This window comes from Mustela putorius, unplaced genomic scaffold (genome assembly GCF_011764305.1).
Source record: "Mustela putorius furo isolate JIRA1106 unplaced genomic scaffold, ASM1176430v1.1 tig00003898_pilon_pilon_pilon, whole genome shotgun sequence".
NCBI classification, from domain to species: Eukaryota; Metazoa; Chordata; class Mammalia; order Carnivora; family Mustelidae; genus Mustela; species Mustela putorius.
In genome coordinates this window covers 15,291,720-15,303,399 of record NW_025422047.1, presented here as the reverse complement: position 1 = coordinate 15,303,399, position 11,680 = coordinate 15,291,720, and positions in this window count along the sequence as shown.

The window sequence follows — 11,680 nt, the reverse complement described above, 5'->3', positions numbered from 1 at the left end:
CCATCTCACTCAGGCCAAAAGACACGTTCTTAAAATGGTCTGCCATGCCCTGCCCAGACTGTTGCCCCCCCCATTGCCCTTCTGACCTGTCACCTGTATTCACTCCCTTACTCACTTCACCCCTGGTCTACCCTGGTCTCTGCAGTCTCTTTAAACTTGCAAGGCACCTTCCCTCTCAGGCCACTTTAACTGCTGTTTCCTGTGCCTGAGATGCTCTTTCCACTGGAGAGCCACACAACCGATGCCTTTGTTTCCTCAGCTCTTTTCTCATAGATACAGGTTCCTCCTGCTATCTGAGAGTAGAGTGTTCTGTGAAACTTTTCATAAGCTTAAAGGACATAGAAGAGTATCCCCACCTCCTGAAACTTTGTTTTATGCTACTTTGCTTTCACGAAAGACTGTTAGTAAGATTATGGCTTTTCTTTGAGAAAGCAAAAATTCTCTGGGGGGTGCCTGGGTGGCTAGGTCAGTTAAGTGTCTCCCTTTGGCTCAGGTCAAGATCCCAGGGTCCTGCGATGGAACCCCATATGGTCTGGCTCCCTGCTCAGTGGGGAGCCGGTTTCTCTCTTTCCCCCCTGCTCCATGCTCTCTCTCTCTCTCTCTCGTTCTCTTTCTCTCTCAAATGAATAAATAAAATCTTTTAAAAAAACTTTTCTTTTAATTTCTTTTGGTAGCAAAAACAGGCAAAAAACAGGTCTTTGTGAAAGCAAAGTGTGGTGATGCAAACTTTTGGAAAGTGGGGGTACTATGTATACCACCTTCTAAGATGTATGGTTTCTGATCACCTCCATTTCATTTTATTTTTTAAGATTTTATTTATTTATATGAAAGAAAGAGAGAGAGCCTGAGCAAGGGTCAGGGCAGAAGGAGGGAGAAGTGGACTCTCCACTGAGCACAGAGCCCGATGCAGGGCTCATTCACAGGACCCTGGGATCATTCCCTGAGCCGAAGTCAGACATTTAACCCACTGAGCCACCCAGGCACCCCCATGACCACCCTATTTTAATTTGTGCATATATGCCCAACTCCCTATCCCATTTATTGTCGTGTCCTCCCAGAATGTAAGTTCTTTAGAATGTAGGAATTTTGTCCATTTCTTCATTGCTATATATCCAGGAACTAGAAGAATGCCTGACACAGAGTAACTCCTCAGCAGAAAAATAAATCCCAAAGCCTCTGCCTTCCTTTTCTTGTATGACTTATTCTTTCTAGCTCATTATCCCAACCCACACTACTGTCACCACCAATCTGTTGAGTCCTCAATTGTCCTCTAATATGTATTTAGTGTTTTTTAAAGCTTTTATTTAAATTCCAGTTAGTTAACATACAGTATAACATTAGTTTCAGGCGTACAATGTAATGATTCAACACTTTCATACAACACCCTGTGCTCATCACAACTGCACTCCTCAATCCCCATCACCTATTTAATCTATTTAACCAACCCCCCCTACCCCCCTCCCTCTAGTGTGTTCTCTGTAGGTTAAGAGTCTGTTTCTCGGTTTGTCTCTCTTTTTTTCCCTTTGCTCATTTGTTTAAATTCCACATATGAGTGAGATCATATGGACTCTAGATCCAGCCAAGTCATTGCAAATAGCAAGATTTCATTCCTTTTTTATGTCTGAGTAATATTGCATTATATATATATACACACACACACATACACCCCACATCTTTATACATTCGTCAATCCATGGACACTTGGGCTGTTTTCCTAATTTGGCTATTGTAGATGTGCTGCTATAAACACTGGGGTGCATGCAACCCTTTGAATTAGTGTCTTTGTATCCTTTGGGTAAACACCTAGTAGTGTTATTCCTGAACCACAGGGTAGCTCTAGTTTTAACTTTGTCCATATTATCTTCCAGAGTTTGCATTCCCACTAACAATGCAAGAGCGTTCCCCTTTCTCCAATATCTGTTTAGCTTTATCTTCACAGCCAAGTTGTGAGTTTTTTGAAAGGAAAGATGACCTAGTATTTCTTTTTTATAATCCACAGTACCTAGCGGAGTGTTGGGCACATACTTCATATTTGCGCATTCTTTTTTTTTTTTAAAGCTTTTATTTATTAATTTGACAGAGAAATCACAAGTAGACGGAGAGGCAGCCAGAGAGAGAGAGAGAGAGATAGGGAAGCAGGCTCCCTGCTGAGCAGAGAGCCTGATGCGGGACTCGATCCCAGGACCCTGAGATCATGACCTGAGCCGAAGGCAGCGGCTTAACCCACTGAGCCACCCAGGCGCCCCTGCGCATTCTTGATTATTAGATTCTCTCCAGGGTGAACCAGAGTCTTTCAAGGCTGCCTATTGGATAACCATAAAAAAACTTCCAAAGTGGCCAAGCAACTGGGAAAGAGGCATATTTCCTTCTTGAATACACAAATTCTTTATGCTAGAAATTTCCACAGTTCAGAAAAGCCAAGCAGAGAGTTCATGGGTTTTTGTGAGCTTAAGGAAATATGGAGGCTGTATGAGAATTAATAATTTCTAAAAGGGACGCCTGGGTGGCTCAGTTGGTTAAGCAGCTGCCTTCGGCTCAGGTCATGATCCCAACGTCCTGGGATCGAGTCCCACATCGGGCTCCTTGCTCGGCAGGGAGCCTGCTTCACCCTCTGCCTCTGCCTGCCATTCTGTCTGCCTGTGCTCGCTCTCTCCCCCCCCCCTCTCTCTGATAAATAAATAAAATCTTTAAAAAAAATAATAATTTCTAAAATTATATCATAGGACAATATGGTTTTAAGTTTTATAATACTATCCCCTCAAGTCACTAGCTAGATCTGCTTAAGAAAGGATGGAAGAGCCAGATCTAGGGGCACATCTAAATGCTGAGAGGTGAACTTTAAGTCCTAGGGTGGAATTTATAAGAGTCAATGTAGCCACTTTAGAAAACACTTTAGCAGTTTCTCAAAAAGTTAAACATAAATCTACCATGTGACCCAACATTTCACTCCTAGGTACCCAGAGAAATGAAAACACAAAGACTTGCACACGACTGCTCATAGCCACATTATTCATAATAGCCTCAAACTGGAAACAACCTAAATGTCCATCAGTTGATGAAGAAATAAACACAATACAACACATTTACATAATAAAATACTGAATAATAAAGGGGCGCAAACAGATGCATGTTTCATGGATGAGCCTCCAAAACATTCTGCTTAACGAGAGAAGCCAGACCTGAGAACCAGCATCCCATGTAATCCTATTTACATGAGAAGTCCAGGAAAGGCAAATTTACAGAGACAAAAAGATCAGTGGGTGCTTGGGACAGAGGGTGGAAAGGAGTATTAACTGTCAAAGCATGAAAGATCTTATTGGATCTAAAACTTATTCGTGGTGATGATTGCACCACTTGGTAAAGTTACTAAAAATCAGTGAATTGTATACTTGCAATGAATAAATTTTATATGTAAAATACACTTCAGTATAGTTATTTTTTTAAAAAGTTTATATACCCTTTTTCTGATTATAAAAGGAATACAGGGGTGTCTGGGTGGCTCAGTCTGTTAAACATCCGACTTCAGTTCAGGTCATGATCTTTGGGTCCTGGGATCCAGCCCACTTTGAGCAGGCATCAGTCTCCACACTCAGCAGGGAGTCTGCTTCTCCCACTCCTTCTGCCCCTCCCCATCCTCAAATAAATAAATAAATAAATAAAATCTTGAAAAAAAAAATAAAAGGAAGACATTCTCATTTTACAAAGTACAGAAAAGCATAGAAAAGAGTAACTATCAAGATACAATATTTTGCTTAAATCCCTATGTGTATTTTACATAATTGAGATTCTTTATATGTAATTTTAATCCTGATTTTTAATAAACATTATATTAAAAGCATTAACTTCATCATTAAAGACTTTTACTATATATCAATATCAATAGCTAGGCAATATTTCATCTTGAAGCTACATCTTAATTCGTTCAACTACAAACGAATTGCTGGATATTTCAATTTTATAAATAACATGTGAAACATCTTTGTACCAAAAAAGAATCACTAAGGCTTGTTTTTTTCATCTAGTTTATCTCCGGTTCTTCATAGATCTTACAATTCTTGAATTTGGAAGCAATGACCTTTGAAACACGGACCTCTTTATCCTCAGTTAAAGAGAGCGTCCTGCTTATGTGCAGATAATCACTCGTGATTTCAAAATAGGGTGTGGGTGGCAACAGCTGAAACTGATCAGGGTGGGGAGAGGGCCAAGCGGTGTCAGGGGCTGGAACCTGTACCTGGGGGATGAGGACTCCAGTGCAGCTAGAAGTCAGGAGTATGTCCAAGAACCCCAGCCAGGAGGCCAGGGCACTAAGCAGATACCTGGGTGTCAATGGATTACTGAGAATCAGGAGTAAGCTGGGAACTGGAAACCAACAGAGACCCAAAGAGAAAGAAGTCATCTTGGGGTGCCTGGATGGCTCCATTGGCGAGCATGTGGTTCTTGATCTTGGGGTCGTGAGCTTGAGCCCCATGTCCAGTGTGGAGCCTATTTAAAAAGAAGAAAGAAGAAGAGGAAGAGGAAGTTATCAGCACTCCTGACTCCTGAATGTAAGGTAGATCAAAACACAACACCAGCAATGGGAACCCAAAAGTAAGTCTGACCCTAGGGCAAAGACGACTTGCTATCTGCTCTCTCACACTGGCCAAAAGGGCATATGCCTCTGCAATGGAACCTGTTAACTCTCCCACCTGTCCAGGCTCAGAAGCAACAGAGTTTGAAGGTATTACTAATGCACCACCTTGGTTTGAAAAACACTGTTTTAAATAAATGATTGTAAAACTAATAAAACATGGAAACTCATTTCAGATTCTATGTGGGATAAAGGTCTTCATTTTCTCATCCCTCATAGAAATCGACCATTATTACTCTAAAATTCACTATGGTGATGGCTATGCAAACACTGTGACTATCATAAAAAACTACTGTACCTTTTAAATAGCCAAATTCTATGGCATGTGAGTTATATCACAGTAAAGTCTGAAATTAAACAAAAAAGAAAAAGAATTTCCTTATGATGAGCTCCCTGTTAACATCTAGAGGATCTGACCCGTGAACTTCTACCCATTTCAAAATCTCTACCTCATGCTTCCCAGTGCACATAAGGTCTTGCCACTGAGCAGTAATTCCTCTCTGTCATTCCATTGCTTCATCCAGACCTCAAAGGACCTGGGAACCTCAGCTTGGAGGAATGGTTGTTAAAAAAAACCTGTCATTTGCTCCTGAGAGGGTAGCACACAGCCATTAAAGGCTATGTGAAAACACAGAAAAAAAAGATATGGAATCCATATGCTTTATCATTACAACCACATAGGAAAAACCTGTGCAAAGGAAGAAGTTGAGAAGAAATTAAAATGCTAACAGCAGTGTGAGAGGAAGAGGAGAGTAAAAGTGATTTTTCTCTGATTTGCATTCTATTTTCTTACCTATCAAGAGATATTATTCCGTGGTTTTTAATGATGAATTACTCTGGGAAGGACAACACCACCTCTACTTCTGTTTAAAGAACTTCCTCTAGGAGACCTGCCTTTTTTTTTTTTTCCCCTGTGACTAAAGGAGTTCCAGGAAATATGAAAACTCAAGAGTTTTAAGTGAGGGCTGAAAGAGGAGGAAAGATGTAACCGAGGGAAGAGGGAGGAAACAGAGCACACAAAGTTATCCTTTTCTGTTCTGATTTGGAGTTTTTGTTTGTTTTAACTGTATGCAAAAAAAAAAAAATCAACTTGAGATTATAATCTACATAGGACAACCTGCTTTCTCTTTTCTCATCTTAGCTTCTTCTACTTCAAAATATTTTCTTTGTGAAAATCCCAAACACTGGCAGCCGATCTCTTTCCTCTTAAAGAGATATTCTGTACCAGATCAGCTGATATGAATTCAACTGTGCCTTATCTGTAATGAGAACAGCAAAATAATACAGATACAAAAATATAAACACAAACAAAAGCCTTTACCTGGCACCATAACTAACTTGACGTGAAGACTGGTGTCACCTTATGCTCCCTCTTGTTGGCCATGTGATCCGCATTGGGAAAGGTATGGTATGGTGCAAGGTGATTTATTCCATTCTCAGGCTGACAGGTGGTTTCAGACCTACTTAAAAAGAACAGGTGATGCAATGAATGAGGTCTAGAAAATTACCTAATTGATCTGTTATTTCTCAAATGAGAAACTAATGCCCAGAGAAACAATAACCTTTCCAGATCTGGGATCAGATGTCCTATATCCTACCTTGTGGCCCTGTGCCAGGCCTTTCTAAAGAAGGCTTAAGAGTGCCCTGTCATCATCTCCCCTTCATGATTCCTTTGAAACAAATCTGATCCAAATCTGGATTTCTCTTCCCAGGGCTGCCTGGATTCAGAGGAGAGCCAGATCCTGGCCTGCTGGGACCAGGCCAGATCTGAGGCCTTGGGGTTGGATGCTAAATGCTGGTGGAGTCAGGGCTCAGGCAGATCAGGCTAGTTAAGTAATCCCTGGTTCACTCTTACTTTCAGTCGTCAGGGTACAAACCCCCCCACTCTCCTCTAAAAGTAGCAAACATGAAATGCTAGGTGGTCAGCGTAACATTAGCTATTCCAAGGATTGTTGTCGGGTTGATTAATATAAACAGACCTTATTTCAAAGTCAGGGCTGGGGAAGACCCTGGCCCACTCTCTGACCGCTTCGTGTCAGGGTGTGATCCAAGGAAGGAAGCATTAGTCCAGGGAAGACAAAGGGGGCCCACATGGTCACTGGAAGTGAGGTGCGGATGTACATGAGGAAGACCCCAGTGGCTTGGGGAGAACCAGGCTGGAAGGTGTGGCCAGGGTCCAAGAGCCTTGGAAAGAGAACACTAGTGCCTTAGGAGTCTCCTCACTCTGCTTCCTGTATTCATCCCCGCAGAGCTGCCAAGTCCCCTACAGCTTCAGCAGTATGTTTTCTAGCACATTTGAGGTGTGTCTTACAGAACATGATCAAAATCCAACTATAGCAGCCACATGAAAACAAATGTTTTCATTCTGAGAATCAGAAAGGTTGTATTATTCCACTGAAGAGTTTTACAGATCTTTCTGATCTTTTGCTGAGGTAGAACTAAATATTCATGGACAACTGCTGAATGACGCATGTCTACACAGAAATTGAAAATTGAAGAGCAATCATTTAAGTGTTTTTTAAGGGCGTGGTATACATGAACTCTCTACTGAAGGTATAGTTCAAGGGATAAGAGAATATTTCTCTACTGGATTAAAAAATTTATTTAAAAAAACTTGAAGTAGCCTTAGAAGTTACTTAAGCTAACCCCCTTATTTTATTTTATTTATTTTTTTAATAATCTCTACACTCAACATGGGGTTTGAACTCACAAGTCAAGAGTCACACGCTCATCCGACTCAGCCAGTCAGGCACGTGAACCCCCTTATTTAAAAAAATTTTTTTTAAATAGGAAGATTTAGCCTAAACTATTCCTGCAAAAAGTATATTAGTATTGTTTGGTAAAACCCTAAAACATATTCTTCACAACTGAAGGAAAGATGAAGGTCTAATATTAAAGCCATGATACAGCCTGACTGTTTAGAATTAAATTTGTATCCCTAGAAAATAGAATTTCTTTCATTATTCCGACTAACCAACGTAGTGTTTATAAAGTTTTAAGAAAAGAAATCATGTCTAATTCATGAGCTTAATCTGATTATTCAAAAATATTTTTGTACAGTATAACATCTGTCACTGTGTAAATTATCTTATTAGAATAAAAAATATGGTTCAGGTACTTTGAAAACATGTATATACAAATATATTTGACTATTTCATGTAACATTTTTTTTAATAGTTAAATACTTCTAATGGGTCCACATGAGAAATTTTATTTTATTTTATTTTATTTTTAAGATTTTATTTATTTATTTGACAGAGAGAAATCACAAGTAGATGGAGAGGCAGGCAGAGAGAGAGAGAGAGAGAGGGAAGCAGGCTCCCTGCTGAGCAGAGAGCCCGATGCGGGACTCGATCCCAGGACCCTGAGATCATGACCTGAGCCAAAGGCAGCGGCTTAACCCACTGAGCCACCCAGGCGCCCCACATGAGAAATTTTAAAGACAGATTCAGTAAATCTTATCTTTACCATCCTCTTTTGATTATTCATAAACTGGAAAGTGAAGATGACTTCCACTTTTATAATTCTTAAATGTTTTTCCAGTGTATTTAAAGGCAGGAAGACATGAATTTGGAGAGGCTTTTAATGTCTTGGATCCCAGAATAAATATTTGGATATCTTCACAGAGCAAATTAATTGATGAGAATAACACAGTGAAATTTAACAGGGTTTGCTATAAAATCTTACATTTGAGTTAAAAAAAAAAGTTGTATCACTTGGAATTCTTAGCTTAAACAAGAGAAGACTTAGGGAGGAGGAAATAGCCGTTTTCAAATAATTTAACGTCTACTCAGAAAAACAAGAATTGGCCTTGTTCCAGAAGTTAGAACTAGATCAGTGGGAGGTAGACATGGGGTATGAGAAATAATTTCTTTCCCTTATAACTGAAGGCCAGGTAATGGCTGCCTCAAAATATATTTGAGTAAGTAAACTCCTGAAAATGGTCTAAGGCTTATTGCTAACATATCACTAAACTATAACAAACTAAAATCAAAGTATATAGTTAATTTGATAAAATTCTTAACAAAAAAAAACTGGCCAAACATTTATAATCCTTCTTAAGGTTTTTTTTTGTTTGTTTGTTTTGTTTTGTTTTTAAAACTTTATGTATTTATTTGACAGAGAGAAATCACAAGTAGATGGAGAGGCAGGCAGAGCGAGAGAGGGAAGCAGGGAGCGGGACTCGATCCCAGGACCCTGAGATCATGACCTGAGCCGAAGGCAGCAGCTTAACCCACTAAGCCACCCAGGCACCCCTTGTGTGTGTATTATTAAGGAAAAACCTACATATAGAGAATGCCTGCTGGACTCCAAAAGAATATTTGTTTCACAACAAAGCCATACTCAGTTTTATGAATCTAAGAAATCCATGTAAGAAACCGACCAACCCAAAGCAGCACATGACACAGTTTAAAATACTTTGTACTAGGGATGGTATTTTTACTACTGGAAAAACATAACCATGTACATTATCTCTTTGAATTCTTTAAAAACAATGCTTTCCCACCCAAACATACAGGAAGGAAAAAGTAATACCGTCTTCCTAATACATCCATCCATCTAATACATGTGCACATAATTAATTAATTAATTAAAATACACAATACAAAGAAGTGAAGTTCTAAAATCCTTCCCTCTAGAGCCATCAGAGGTCATCACCATACATTTGTATACTCAAAACAAGCAAACCGTATAGAAATTCTGTTGTATATTCAATTATTCTCTTTTTACTTAATGTGATATACATAATGATTATATATAACTTTTTGTATATAAATAATGTATATTCTGGTTAGGCCTTTGACATTTTGTAAAAAGAAAAAATTCTTTCCTATTCCTTTCGGTCTTTACCCTATGGTATTAGGCCATTCCTGACTTTATACCCATGAGCCATCACTTTAAACAAAAAAACCTGAAAGGTTGGGGCGCCTGGGTGGCTCAGTGGGTTAAAACCTCTACCTTCAGCTCAGGTCATGATCCCAGGGTCCTGGGATGGAGCCCCACGTAGGGCTCTCTGCTCAGCGGGGAGCTTGCTCCCCACCCCTTGCCTGCCTCTCTGCCTACTTGTGATTTCTGTCTGTCAAACAAACAAACAAATAAAATCTAAAAAAAAAAAAAAACACACACAAACAAACAAACCTGAAAGGCGTGTGTCCATCCTACTTCAATGCATTGTTTAAAATCACAGACTGAGGATTTTGCAAATTCCTTCAAGTGGAATTTAAGAAAATCTTCAACATTTCATAAGTCATATCCTATTTTCAGCCTTTTTTTCCCCCAGAGCAGACAAATTCCCTGGAGTTATGCAGCGTTCCAGAGCATCCTCCTTTTTATTTAATTATTTTGGAGGAAGAAAAGCTTTTTCACAGCACCCCCACAAAATCTGTTACACCAAGCACCACAGAGGCACAGAGCATTGAGCCCAACACAATGCCTGTGATTGTAACTCTCCTCAGTTTCTTGTCTCTCCCCATTCTTTGGGCCTCCAGTTTGTACACGTTCTGTCTTCTGAGTGTGGGTTTAACACTAACTTACCCAGTAACCACGCAATTTCCCACTACCCATTTCAGAGTGTGGGAGCGTTCTTCCTTCAGCACCCAACTAGGAAAGTGGAAGATTAAATCTTCTCTAATTCCATAGAAACTGGTTCTTTTGCCAGAGGAAATGAGAGGGTCATGGAGCCGATAGCTGCCAACTACTGTTTAGCCAAGGTCCTCCATGTTGATAAAGAACTCTCCTGAGAGAGAGTTCTGCCTTAAATGTAACTATATTCAGCAAATGACTTCTACCAGATACACCTTTGGTAAAAAACTGAATCCAGAAGGGACTGCTCAAAGTTAGCCTTTTATGGGGGTTTATGGAGAATTGTGGTATGTTTGTTTTTGTGGTTTTGGTGAAATGTGCTTGAAACACTCTCCCCAGTTATGCTACCATGGTCTCACATCCCACCTCATGTCCAACTGTGCCACCATGACACAGAATGTTAGGCCTTGGACCATCAGTTTGTCCCAGTGCTAAGTGTGATCCTGTTGGTCAACCAATCACATGTGTGTGAAGTGAGGAGTCAGCCTCTCAGGCAGGTCTGAATGTCTGGGCTTCACCTGAATGAAAGACCAGTTTTTCACAGATTCTGTGAATCATGTTACTGACCATGTCTCTTCACTGCCAGAAAGATCAGAGTTGTGTTTGCAGCCCACCTCTAGCAAGTATGTAGAATACGGAAGGCATGTGCATTAATCTCATGGGGAGTCTTGTCTTTTTTTGTTTGTTGGTTGGTTGGTTTAACTATACGTCTTTGTTACAACTCTATCATGGGTATTTTTTTTTTAAGGTTTTATTTATTTATTGGACTGAGGGAAAAAGAGAGCATAAGAGGGTGAGCTGCAGGCAGAAAGAGAGGGAGAAGCAGGCTTCCTGCCAAGCAGGGAGCCCACCACAGACCCGATCCCAGGACCCGGAGGATCATGACCCATGCCGAAGGCAGTACCCAACCGACTGAGCCACCAGGCGCCCCTATCATGGGTATTATGTGTTTTTGTCAGTTGTCTAGAAGTCTTTCTGGAGGAATAAGTTGATAACTAATTTTAAATCTATTTGTCATTACATACAAAGTAGAAAGAGTTCTGACTGATCTCAAAGACGCATTTTTATTCATGGACATTTATTTTAAAAATATATAGGCTCCTGCTTTCTGGGAACTGACAATCTTTAAAAATCCAAAATGAATGATCTCCTCCTTCAGCTCTCTCTGTGTTTTTTGTAGAAGTAGAATTGTCGATAGAAAAGGCAATTGGGAGAGTCTGTGTTAAAAGGAAAGAAAAAAGAACAGTAGACATACAAACTCAAATTCATTTATTTATAAATATAAGCCATGTATATTTAAAAGAATATACATGTTATTTTATTAAACTAGGATTCTATTATTCTGGGTGAATTGCTAGAATTGATAGGAACTAGAGGCTAAACAGACTTGACCCACTATCTAGTAAATAAATTAAATGTATTAAAACATCTTAAATGCACAGGGGAAAGTAGGCTATGTCCTATATACAA